This window comes from Somniosus microcephalus, chromosome 1 (assembly GCF_052327205.1).
Source record: "Somniosus microcephalus isolate GS21.2 chromosome 1, FLI_Smic_1.0, whole genome shotgun sequence".
NCBI classification, from domain to species: domain Eukaryota; kingdom Metazoa; phylum Chordata; class Chondrichthyes; order Squaliformes; family Somniosidae; genus Somniosus; species Somniosus microcephalus.
Genome location: NC_140987.1, coordinates 234,574,579 through 234,587,705, shown reverse-complemented (window position 1 = coordinate 234,587,705; position 13,127 = coordinate 234,574,579).

The following is a 13,127-nucleotide window of genomic DNA, read 5'->3' as shown; positions in this document are numbered from 1 at the left end:
TCAATTCGGTTGGCGTGTGATGCATCAACCTATGGTATTGGAGTGGTGCTGTCGCACAAATTCCCGGATGGCTTGGAGAGGCCAGTAGCCTTTGCGTCTCGGTCACTAACCTCAGACGAGCGTAACTACGCCCAGATAGACAGGGAGGCCCTCAGCCTAGTGTGGGGAGTGAAAAACTTCAACCACTATCTACACGGGCAGAAGTTCACCTTGCTGACTGACCACCAACCACTTGTCTCCATCTTTAATCCAAAGCAGGGCGTTCCGGTGATGACTGCGCAACGGCTACAAAGATGGTCCCTTTTTCTAGGGGCGAACCAATATGAAATAGAGTATAAGGGCACAAAACAGCATGGAAACGCTGATGGGCTATCACGCCTGCCACTGCCTACTGCGGAGGAAGAACCAGCAGTGGACCCTGTCGAAATATTTTATTCGACTATAATTGAACGCTTGCCAGTAACTAACGCGGATATAGAGAAGGAGACCCGAATGACCCGACACTGTCTCGGGTATATGATTTGACGGTGAAGGGATGGCCAACACATGGCGACTCACTGTTGCCAGCATTCTCATCCAGAAGAGAACAGCTGTCAGTATGACAGGGGACCTTGATGTGTGGATCCCGAGTGGTAATTCCACTCAAGTTAAGGGAGAGAGTGCTCAATGAGCTTCACGAAGGCCATCTGGGAGGGGTGAAAATGAAAAGCCTTGCTAGGGCTTATGTGTGGTGGCTGGGGATCGATCAGCAAATCGAGGACCTGACAAAGAGTTGCTCAGGATGCCAGAAGGTCCAAAATGCACCACCACATGCCCCACTACACCCATGGGAGTGGCCCTCCTCTCCATGGCAATGGGTGCATATTGATTTTGCTGGTCCATTCATGGACTCAATGTTCTTAATAGACGTGGATGCGCACTTGAAATGGCCTGAGGTGATCAAAATGTCCTCCACCACCACGGAGGAAACGATTGCAGTCCTACGGACCATATTTGCCAGGAACGGCTTGCCAGAGCAGATTTGCTCTGATAACGGACCACAGTTTGTGTCCGAAGAGTTTCGGAAATTTACGAGAAGGAATGGGGTAAGGCATTACACATCCACCCCGTATCATCCAGCCACAATTGGATTAGCTGAGAGGTTCGTACAAACCTTTAAAAAGGCAGTAAGGGCCATGTGCGTTGACAACATTCCACTGCAGCATAAGGTGGACAATTTCCTGTTACCGTACAGAAATGCGACACATGCAGCTACCAACCAGACCCCGGCCATGATGTTCTTTAACCGAAGGTTGAGATCTCGTCTGGATTTGCTCAGACCAAATGTACGAAGAAATGTTGAGAATAAGCAATTCCAGCACATCAATGAGAAGCCTACAAGGAGCTTCAATGTAAGGCAACTAGTCTTGGCCCGCGACTACCGAACAGAGAAATGGCAACCAGGAATGATATGCACACGGCAGGGGCCACTAATGTACACAGTGGATGTAGGGGAGAACATTGTGAGATGCCATGTCGACCAGATCCTAGCGTCACAGGAACGAGTTAACCCCATGTCTCGCGTACCTGGTGATGAACCCAACATACAGGTAGCATCTACCCCAGAAACAGTAGCATCAGAAGCTGATGAACCAACCGATGACAGGGGGGCAGAATCGCCTCCGCACCAAGAGCAAGACACTCAGGAAAGGCGCTATCCAGAAAGGATCAGGAAGCCGCCCCAAAGACTGAATTCATAAATGGACTATTTTCAGTTAATGTTGCATGTTAAAAGTGTCAACTGTTAAATGAATGTTATGGTACTGTTAATCTAAAAGGGGAGGAATTTTTATGTATGTACCTTTAAGGGGAGAACTACTTTTTACAGCTCCTGTATACTGTAGTACTGGCAGTGACCACACCTGTATATAAACCCTGAGTAGGGATCTGTATTGTTAGTTTCAGATTAACCCTCATCCAGTAAACACCTGTTGACTGTTCCTCTGCAGTCTCTGTCTATTTATTAAAGGACACCATACATCAAGATTGACAGGTTTAACAGAACCGTGTTACTGAACTCGGCCGCACCGGACCTGCCTCAGTGGGTGAAATTGCGGCCATTATCTCTCACAGAGATCTTGGCCTAGAAATTCAGTTGGGCGCGCCAGCCGTTAGCGCCTTAGGGGGAGTAGATCTCGAGCGCTAGGCGCTTATCGCCCGGGCGCAGCGCGATCTGCGCCTCTCCCCAACTTCAGGACACATTTAGCGCCGGCGCAAAGTCTTAGCGCGCGCCCTGCTGCGCGCGCAGATCATGACGTCATATAATAGTGCAACGCCCTTTGTGCGCCCCAAAGCGGAACTTCACTCGCGCCGGCCCATTGTGCGCCGGGCGTTCCGAGCGACTGTGAAGTGGAATGGTACACAGGCCAGCCGGGCCGGGGGGAGCGCTAATTAAAGGGCACTTACCCAGTAGTATAAAGGCCAGCCATTTTGCAGCATTCACTCTTGTGCAACGGTTTTTTGGACAGAGACCAAGGAGGAGAGTTTACTGGTTTGGACCAACACTTGGACAGGTATTTTTGGCTCAGGCCAGAGCTTACCAATTATCTTAGCCTTCATTCAGAGCTCAGTGTTTGCCAGCATATAATGGGGGCTGCATTGGGTGGCAACGCTGAATTTCAGCCTTATGCCAGAAGGGCTTACAGACGTCGTGAGAGAGTGGCAGCCCTGGCTAGACACAGAGGGGGCAACAGGCGTCGCCAACTGAGGCCTTACCCACGCAGGGTATACCGCCAGCAGACCTCCTATCTGACCATGTCTGCCGCGATGTGTGTTAGGAGGCTGCGATTCCGAAGGGAGGTGGTTGCAGACATCTGCCGGCTGCTTCAGAGAGATCTGCAGCCACAGCTGATGCGCAGGACGTCTCTGTCGGTGGCAGTGAAGGTGACGGTGGCTCTCAACTTCTATGCCTCCAGCTTCTTCCAATCCGCTACTGGGGACATCGCTAACATCTCCCAGTTCGCCGTGCATTGCTGCATCCGCCAGGTGACCGAAGCCCTTTTCAGAAGGAGACATCAATTCATCACCTTCCCCATGACCCTGGACAAGCAGCAGCAGCGTGCACTGGGCTTTGCAAGAATAGCGGGCTTCCCCATGGCGCAGGGCGCCATTGACTGCACGCATGTGGCTTTGCGGGCACCTCTTGAGCATGCCGAGGATTACCGCAACCGGAAGGGCTACCAGTCCCTCAATGTACAGCTGGTGTGTGACCACAGGCAGCGCATCCTAGCTGTCAATGCCCGCTTTCCAGGCAGCAGCCACGATGCCTTTATCCTGCGACAGACAACTGTGGCTGACATGTTCCAGGCACAGCCTCCCCCAAGAGGATGGCTTATCGGGGACAAAGGCTATCCTTTGTGTACCTGGCTCATGACCCCGCTCCGCGCGCCCACGGCCCCTGCTGAAGAGGCATACAATGAGAGCCATCAAGCGACGAGGAACCTCATAGAACAAACAATCGGCGTGCTCAAGCAATGGTTCCGCTGTCTCGATCGCTCCGGGGGAGCCCTCCAGTATTCGCAGGATCGAGTCTCCCAATTCGTCGTCGTTTGCTGCATGCTGCACAACCTGGCTATCCGCAGGACTCAGGCACTGCCACCTCACGTTGGACCACCACCTCAGGAGGAGGAGCAGGAGGAGCATGAGGACGACGAGGACGAGGAGTACCAGCCCAGGAGGGACGCACAAGGTCCAAGGGCCGCCCGTCGTCGGCTTATTGAACGGCACTTCTAGGCCCCCTGTCAGGGAATGGCTTGCGCCAATGATAGAACATGATTGCAGCCGCTCCGCAAGCCCGTAGCCGGTTAAGGCAACAAACACTTCAAAGATCAAACATGGACAATGTGAATAAATAAAATGCTTTATTGTACAAACTCTGGGCCCTTCCCACATGAAAACCAAAAACCGAGGAAACACACAAAAAACACTCAAACAGATTACTCGCTCCCACAACCTGGGGAGGATTAACAAAATAGGGCAACTAAAATGGCCGTCATTGTCGGCATTCGTCCAAAACAAACATCACATCATCGGCCTTCAAAAAACTAACATCCAATTCTCGGCCTCAAGAAACAAACACAAATGGCCACACATTCGAATATTTGGCCCGCTAGGGCGATGCCTTGGCCATCTTTGGCTGGCCCCTGCCCGTCCTGCTGCTCCGCCTCAAAGTAAGGCCATTGGCTGCTGCAAGGCTGAGGGCCGGCTCCTGAGGGGCACATGTCGTGACGGCGGATGCCCTTGGGGGTCGGCCTAGTCGAGGTCTGGGCGTCGAGCGGCCGGCTGCTGATTGCTGCAGCTGTGGCTGGCCAGCATCAGTCACTGCAGCAGCTCCTGGCAGCTCCACTGGGGGAGTGGCAATGGCGGCTGGAGGAATGCCGGCAAGCTGGCGGATGGCAGGCGCTCGCTGGTCGCCTGAGACACTGGCAGTCGCCTGGGCCAGCACTGCAGCATACGCACCAATCTGCCGAGGGACAGACCGATGTGCTGCTGCAGCGCGCCGGGTGCCCTGGCGATGCCTGGCAGACACAGCGAGTGTGGCAGCAGTGAGTGCCCGTGTTGGCCTGTTCACTGCCCGCAGCAGAGCAGCCAGTGACTGGACGGCACCACTAATCACCTGGCCAGTCGCTGCAAGATCTGCCCGGTATTCCGCCCGACTGGTGGCCTCTAAGGGCCCGAACTCGGCCACACTCCGAGAGAGGGAATCGATGGACTCAGGCAACCGTGACACTACCGCCATGAGCTCCGTGTGCCGGTGCTCCGAGTCCGCGGACAAGTCTTCGAGGCCTTCCATCTCCTCGGCGAAGAGCATCTCCTGACTGGAGGCTGGACTCTCCCTCTGGGGAGAAGGCCGCCGAGCTGCCCGACCCTTCCTGCGTTGCTGGAGGCCGCTGGGCCCAGCAATTGGACTCCCCTCCGACGCATCCCCCCTCTGGGGAGAAGGCCGCCGAGCTTCCACCCCCCTCCCACCTTTCTGCAGGACGCAGGTCCCAGGAGCTCCCCTCCCCTTCGACACTTCCGCCACGCTGCCCTCCAGGGAAGACGTGTCCCCTACATTGGCCTGGGTGGCCGCGGCTGAGGGTTCCCCTGATGGGCCGCCTTCCTCTTGCTCCTCCTCCTGCTCCTCCTCGGAGGGTCTGTCACTGGCAAGTTGAGGGACTTCCTCTTGACCATCTGAAAGCAGGAAGGCACAAGAGTAGCTTTAGAGTGAGGAGAGGGCGTCAGTGCGGGATGCATGAGTGGTGGCATTCAGCGCATTGGTCGGACAGTGGCAAAGGATGTAGATCTGATGCGCAAGTGGGACGAGAGAGGTGCAAAAGGTGATGTCCTCACCATTGCTTCCCAGAACAGGGTCAGCATCTCCACATGCAACGGGCCCAATCACCTGGCGACCCATGAGGTGCTCCACGCGATGTTGCAGGTCGGTGAGTGGCTGGAAATGGGGTCGTCCTCCCCCGGTCACAGTCCGGCTCCTGCAATTATTCGCCAGCTTGGCCTGCAAGAGAAAGGACGGCCTCTAAGTACAGTGTGTCGCCGTGATCTTGTGTGCACTGCCTCCCATGGTGGAATAGCCTGGCCAGTGTGTCGCCATGATCTGCTGTGCACTGCCTCCCATGGTGGAATAGCCTGGCCAGTGTGTCGCCATGATCTGCTGTGCACTGCCTCCCATGGTGGAATAGCCTGACCAGTGTGTCGCCATGATCTGCTCTGCACTGCCTCCCATGGTGGAATAGCCTGGCCAGTGTGTCGCCATGATCTGGTGTGCACTGCCTCCCATGGTGGAATAGCTTGGCCAGTGTGTTCAGTGCAGAATGTGCAATTGATGCTCATGCCTGTGCCATAGCTGCTGGATGAAGGCTGGCCATTAGAGCTTTCAGGTCCCTTTGCCCATAATGTGAGGTGCACATGCAAGGATGAGGAGGTCATTGGAAAGGGTACTCACCCTGACAATGCATGTGAGGTCATTTATCTTTTTGCGGCATTGGGCACCGGTCCTGGGTACGTCGCTGTTGGCTGACAGCTTGGTGGCGACATGCCTCCATGCTCTCCTGTAGACGCGGACCGTCCCCTTCTTGCCATTGTCCGGGTACAAAACATGGCGCCTCTTCTCCACAGCAGCAAGCAGCACACTCAGATCACGCTCTGAGAAGCGCTGCGCACATTCACGGGCCTTCTCCATGTCTTCAGGCGCTATTTGGGTCCAGCAGCAGTGTTCAGGCCTAGCTGGAGGGCTCCACTATCCAGGGCGTGGCAGCAGACACAGTCGACCCTTCCCCCTTAAGAGCTGGCCGGCGCCAGGGTGTCTGCTGTCAGTCACGAGATGGCCGCACCTGCGCTGCGCCCGGCCTAGGCGCTATCGATCACCACCTCCGGCTTAGCGCCCAGAGAGAGGCGTCCAACAGCAGTTTTAGCGCTCGCCCGAACTAGTAGGGCGAAGCTAATGAATATCGGGGAAGTGGCCTAGATTTGGAGGCGGACGCTTACTTTAGCGGAAGCCCCACTTTAGCGCCCCAAAAGTGGCGTCAATGAATTTCTAGGCCCTTTTGTTTAACCACTAACATGCATATTAAATAAGAGACACAACTTGACCGGTCCTGGACTCTTCAAGTATCTGGTGGCTTGAAGCCTGTTAAATCCTTAGATGTCTTCTTTCTGTTAGACCAGGACACATTTATCCTGCCCAACTGCAGTAAAGGTGTTAGGTACTGGTAATTCTTATGTTCTGAGAGTCCACACTTCCCTCATAATTTTCACATCTACCTGTCACAGATGCATCTGTCCATGACAGCATTGGTAACAGTGACCACCGCACAGTCATTGTGGAGACGAAGTCCCGTCTTCACACTGAGAACACCCTCCATTGTGTTGTGTGGCACTATTATCGTGCTACATGGGATAGATTCAGAACAGACCTAGCAGCTCAAAACTGGGCATCCATGAGGTGCTGTGGGCCATCAGCAGCTGTAGAATTGTATTCCACCGCAATCTGTAACCTCATGGACCGGCATATGCCTCACTCTATCATTACAACCAAGCCAGGGAACCAACCCTGGTTCAATAAGGAGTGTAGAAGAGCATGCCAGGAGCAACATCAGGCATACCTAATAAAAATGAGGTGCCAACCTGGGTAAGCTGCAACACAGGACTACATGCATGCTAAAATGCAGAAGCAGCATGCTATAGACAGGGCTAAGCGATCTCACAATCAACGGATCAGATCAAAGCTCTGCAGTCCAGCAACATCCAGTCGTGAATGGTGGTGGACCATTAAACAAGTAACGGGAGGAGGAGGCTCCATGAATACCCCCATCCTCAATGATGGTGGAGCCCATTACTTGAGTGCAAAAGACAAGGCTTAAGCGTTTGCAACCATCTGCAGCCAGAAGTGCCGAGTGGTTGACCCATATCGGTCTACTCCCGAGGTCCCCACCATCACAGAAGCCAGTCTTCAGCCAATTCGATTCATTCCACGCGATATCAAGAAACGGCTGAGTGCACTGGATACAGCAAAGGTTATGGGCCCCAAAAACATCCCGGCTATCGTGCTGAAGACTTGTACACCAGAACTAGCCGCGCCTCTAGCCAAGCTGTTCCAGTATAGCTACAAAACTGGCATCTATCCAACAATGTGGAAAATTGCCCAGGTATGTCCTGTACACAAAAAGCAGGACAAATCCAATCCAGCCAATTACTGCCCCATCAGTCTACTCTCAATCATCAGCAAAGTGATGGAAGGTGTCATCGACAGTGCTATAAAGCGGCAGTTACTCACCAAAAACCTGCTCACTGATGCGCAGTTTGGGTTCTGCCAAGACCACTCAACTCCCGACCTCATTACAGCCTTGGTCCTAACATGGACAAAGGAGCGGAATTCCAGAAGTGAGCTGAGAGTGACTGCCCTTGACATAAAGGCAGCATTTGACCGAGTGTGGCATCAAGGAGCCCGAGTAAAACTGAAGTCAATGAGAATCAGGGGGAAAACGCTCCACTGGCTTGAGTCATACCTAGCACACTCACCGGCGGAAGCAGCGGGTGTAGACTGAGTGCGGAGACCGAGGAGTTAAGGAGCGGGGAGAGAGAGGGCGGCCCAGACCCACCGGCGGCAGCAGCGAGAGCAGCCCTGGGTGGAGACTCAGCACAGAGACCGAGGAGTTATGAAGCGGGGAGAGAAAGAGCAGCCCAGACCCACCGGCGGCAGCAGCGAGAGCAGCCCTGGGTGGAGACTCAGCGCGGAGACCGAGGAGTTAAAGAGCGGGGAGAGAGAGCGGCCCAGACCCACCGGCGGCAGCAGCGAGAGCAGCCTTGGGTGGAGACTCAGCGCGGAGACCGAGGAGTTAAAGAGCGGGGAGAGAGAGGGGCCCAGACCCACCGGCGGCAGCAGCGAGAGCAGCCTTGGGTGGAGACTCAGCGCGGAGACCGAGGAGTTAAAGAGCGGGGAGAGAGAGGGGCCCAGACCCACCGGCGGCAGCAGCGAGAGCAGCCCTGGGTGGAGACTCAGCGCGGAGACCGAGGGGTTAAAGAGCGGGGAGAGAGAGGGGCCCAGACCCACCGGCGGCAGCAGCGAGAGCAGCCTTGGGTGGAGACTCAGCGCGGAGACCGAGGAGTTAAAGAGCGGGGAGAGAGAGGGGCCCAGACCCACCGGCGGCAGCAGAGAGAGCAGCCCTGGGTGGAGACTCAGCGCGGAGACCGAGGAGTTAAAGAGCGGGGAGAGAGAGGGGCCCAGACCCACCGGCGGCAGCAGCGAGAGCAGCCTTGGGTGGAGACTCAGCGCGGAGACCGAGGGGTTAAAGAGCGGGGAGAGAGAGGGGCCCAGACCCACCGGCGGCAGCAGCGAGAGCAGCCTTGGGTGGAGACTCAGCGCGGAGACCGAGGAGTTAAAGAGCGGGGAGAGAGAGGGGCCCAGACCCACCGGCGGCAGCAGAGAGAGCAGCCCTGGGTGGAGACTCAGCGCGGAGACCGAGGAGTTAAAGAGCGGGGAGAGAGAGGGGCCCAGACCCACCGGCGGCAGCAGCGAGAGCAACCCTGGGTGGAGACTCAGCGCGGAGACCGAGGGGTTAAAGAGCGGGGAGAGAGAGGGGCCCAGACCCATCGGCGGCAGCAGCGAGAGCAGCCTTGGGTGGAGACTCAGCGCGGAGACCGAGGAGTTAAAGAGCGGGGAGAGAGAGGGGCCCAGACCCACCGGCGGCAGCAGAGAGAAGTAAAAAGTAATCGAAGTGTGATGTCACCAGAAAGCAGGTAAGTGATTGGTTGGTGAGTATTTATCTCTTTCTCGCTTTTTCCAAACTTAATTTTTGTGGTTTATAGTTTCTAGGGTCTCTGTTGTGTAGCGGGGAGTGCTAGTAAACAAGGGTCTTGACTATATCATTTAATTGTAGTGTAATTAGTGGTATTGATTTGATTTAATTTAATTTGAATTAATTAAAGGGTAAGTCATGGCAGCACAGCTCGGCCCTGTAGCATGCTCCTCCTGCACTATGTGGGAAATCAGGGACACTTCCTGTGTCCTTGACGGCCATGTGTGCGGGAAGTGTATCCAGCAGCAGCTACTGGCAGAACGCATTGCGGCGATGGAGCTGCAAATGGATACATACTGGGGCATTCACAATGCTGAGGAAATTGTGGATAGCACATTTAGGGAGTTGGTCACACCGCAGGTAAAGGCTGCACCAGCAGGAAGGGAATGGGTGACCGCCAGGCAAAGTAGTAGGCGCAGGCAGGTAGTGCAGGGGTCCCCTGTAGCCATCACTCTTTCAAACAGATATACCACTTTGGATATTGTTGAGGGAGATGGCTTATCGGGGGAAAGCAGCAGCCAAATTCCTGGCACTATGGGTGGTCCTGCTGCACGGGACAGGAGGAAGAAGAGCGGGAGAGCTATAGTGATAGGGGATTCTATTGTAAGGGGAATAGATAGGTGTTTCTGCGGCTGCAAACGAGACTCCAGGATGGTATGTTGCCTCCTGGTGCAAGGGTCAAGAATGTCTCGGGGCGGCTGCAGGGCATTCTGGAGGGGGAGGGTGGACAGCCAGTTGTCTTGGTGCATATAGGTACCAACAATATAGGTAAAAAATGGGATGAGGTCCTAAAAGCTGAATATAGGGAGATAGGAGGTAAATTAAAAAATAGGACCTCAAAGGTAGTAATCTCAGGATTGCTACCATTGCCACGTGCTAGTCAGAGTAGAAATAGAAGGATATTGCAGATGAATACATGGCTAGAGGAATGGTGCAAGAGGGAGGGATTCAAATTCCTGGGATATTGGAACCGGTTCTGGAGCAGGTGGGACAAGTACAAACTGGTAAGATGCAGACCCTTCTACCTGCCTCGGGAATTCACGGCTGTTATCATCACTGCGGTCTACATCCCACCACACGCTAATGCCAAACTAGCACTGAAGGACCTCTACAGGGCCATCAGCGAACAACAAACTGCGCACCCAGACGGAGCTTTTATCGTCGCTGGGGACTTCAATCACATAAACCTAAAAACTGTACTACCGAAATTCCACCAGAATGTTTCCTGCCCCACAAGAGGGGAGAACACTCTGGATCAAGTCTACACGAGCATTGTAGACGCTTATAAGGCCATTCCCTGCCCCCACCTTGGGAAGTCTGACCACCTCTCCCTGTTTCTAGCCCCGGCGTACAAACCGCTCATCAAAAGATGGAGAACATCAGTGAGAGCAGTGAAAGTATGGCCAGAGGGGGCAGTATCGGAGCTTCAGGATTGCTTCGAACGCACTGATTGGGGCATGTTTGCCCATAATGACATCGAGGAATACACATCCACAGTGCTATTCTACATTAACAGCTGCGTCGAGGTCGTCATGACCCATAAAAATATCAGGACATACCCCAACCAGAAACCCTGGATGAACGGAGAGGTCCGCTCACTGTTGAAAGCACGCGACGCAGCATTTAAATCTGGCGACGCGGCGGCTTACAGTGCAGCTAGGACCAACCTAAAAAAGGGGATCAGGACTGCCAAAAGGAAACAGACACTGCGGATAGAGGATCATTTCCGCAACAACTCGGACCCCCGGCGCATGTGGCAAGGCATGCAGTCCATCACTGACTACAAGGGCAGAAACACCAGCCCCCCGGTTAGCGATGCCTCCCTTCCGGAGGAGCTTAACAACTTCTGCGCTCGCTTCGACAGGGACAACAGGGAGCCGGCTACCAAAGCCTTGCCACCCCCGGAAGACCAGGTGCTCACTCTGTCAACCTCTGACGTAAGGGGTGTTCTACGCGGAGTGAACACACGTAAGGCTGCTGGACCTGATAGCATCCCTGGACAGGTACTCAAGGAATGTGCTGATCAGCTGGCTGATGTCTTCGCCACCATCTTCAATCTGTCATTGGCCCAGGCAGTAGTCCCTACATGCTTCAAGGCCGCTACCATTATTCCTGTGCCAAAACAAATGGCTGTGACGTGCCGGAACGACTATCGACCTGTCGCACTCACACCCATCACAATGAAATGTTTCGAGAGACTGGTCCTGGCTCACATCAAATCCAGTGTTCCCGCCTCTCTTGACCAACACCAGTTTGCCTATCGTGCAAACAGATCAACGGAGGATGCAATCACAACTGCTCTACACTCGGCACTAAATCACTTAGATGGTAAAGAGACCTACATCAGAATGCTGTTCATAGACTACAGCTCAGCATTCAACACTATCGTCCCCAACAAGCTGGCCACCAAACTCCACACTCTTGGCCTGAACACTTCCCTCTGCAACTGGACCCTGGACTTCCTAACAAACAGACCCCACTCTGTCAAATTAGGTAACCACACCTCCCCCCTCCGACCCTGAACACGGGGGCCCCACAAGGATGTGTGCTGAGCCCCCTCCTCTACTCCCTCTTCACCCACGACTGTGTGGCTGTTCATGGTTCCAACACCATCATCAAGTTTGCAGATGATACCATGGTAGTAGGCCAGATCACCAACAATGATGAGTCAGCCTACAGGGAGGAGGTCCAGCATCTTGTGAAGTGGTGCGCCGATAACAACCTGGCCCTTAACATCAAGATAACCAAAGAAATCATTGTGGACTTCAGGAAGTCTAAAGGCGGAAGTCACACCCCCATCCACATCAATGGGGCTGTGGTGGAAAGGGTGGACAGCTTTAAGTTCCTCGGAGTCCACATCACGGAAGACCTCTCCTGGTCCCTCAATACCTCCTCTCTGGTGAAGAAGGCTCAGCAGCGCCTATATTTCCTAAGGAGGCTGAAGGGATGTAACCTGTCACCCCTTATCCTCTCTAACTTTTACCGCTGCACAATAGAGAGCATCCTGACAAACTGTATCACAGTATGGTATGGCAGCTGTAGCTACTATGACCGGAAAGCCCTGCAGCGGGTAGTCAAAACTGCCCAACGCATTACTGGCACCCGGCTACCGACCATAGAGCACATATACCAGAAACGCTGTTTACGGAGGTCACGGTCCATCATCAAAGACCCTACCCACCCCAGCCACAGTCTGTTCACCCTCTTGCCATCTGGGAGACGCTACAGATGCATTCGCACCCGTACGACCAGATTTAGGAACAGCTTCTTTCCCAGGGCTGTCATCCTACTGAACTCCACAAATAAACTCTAAAGCCTGCACATCTGCCAATGCACTTTATTATGGTTATGTTTATGTAATGTATTACAAGCCAAATGTATGTTGAATGTTTAAATGTCTTAATCTAAATGTACACTCTCGGGAGCCGCAAGCCTATATTTCGTTGTACTGCACTTGTGCACTAACAATGACAATAAAAAGTTGATTTGATTTGATTTTGATTTGAACGGTTTGCAGCTGGGCAGGACCAGAACTGATGTCCTAGGGGGAGTGTTTGCTAGTGCTGTTGGGGAGGGTTTAAACTATAATGGCAGGGGGTTGTGAACCTGTGCAGGGAGACAGAGGAAAGGGAAGGAAGGATAGAAACAAAAGACAGGAAGGAGAAAATCAAAAGTCGAAGGCAGAGAAATCAAGGGTGTAAATCAAATAGGGCCACTATAAATAATAATTCTAAAAGGACTAAGAGTGATAAAAAAAATCAAGCCTGTGCCTTAATGCAAGGAGTATTCATAATA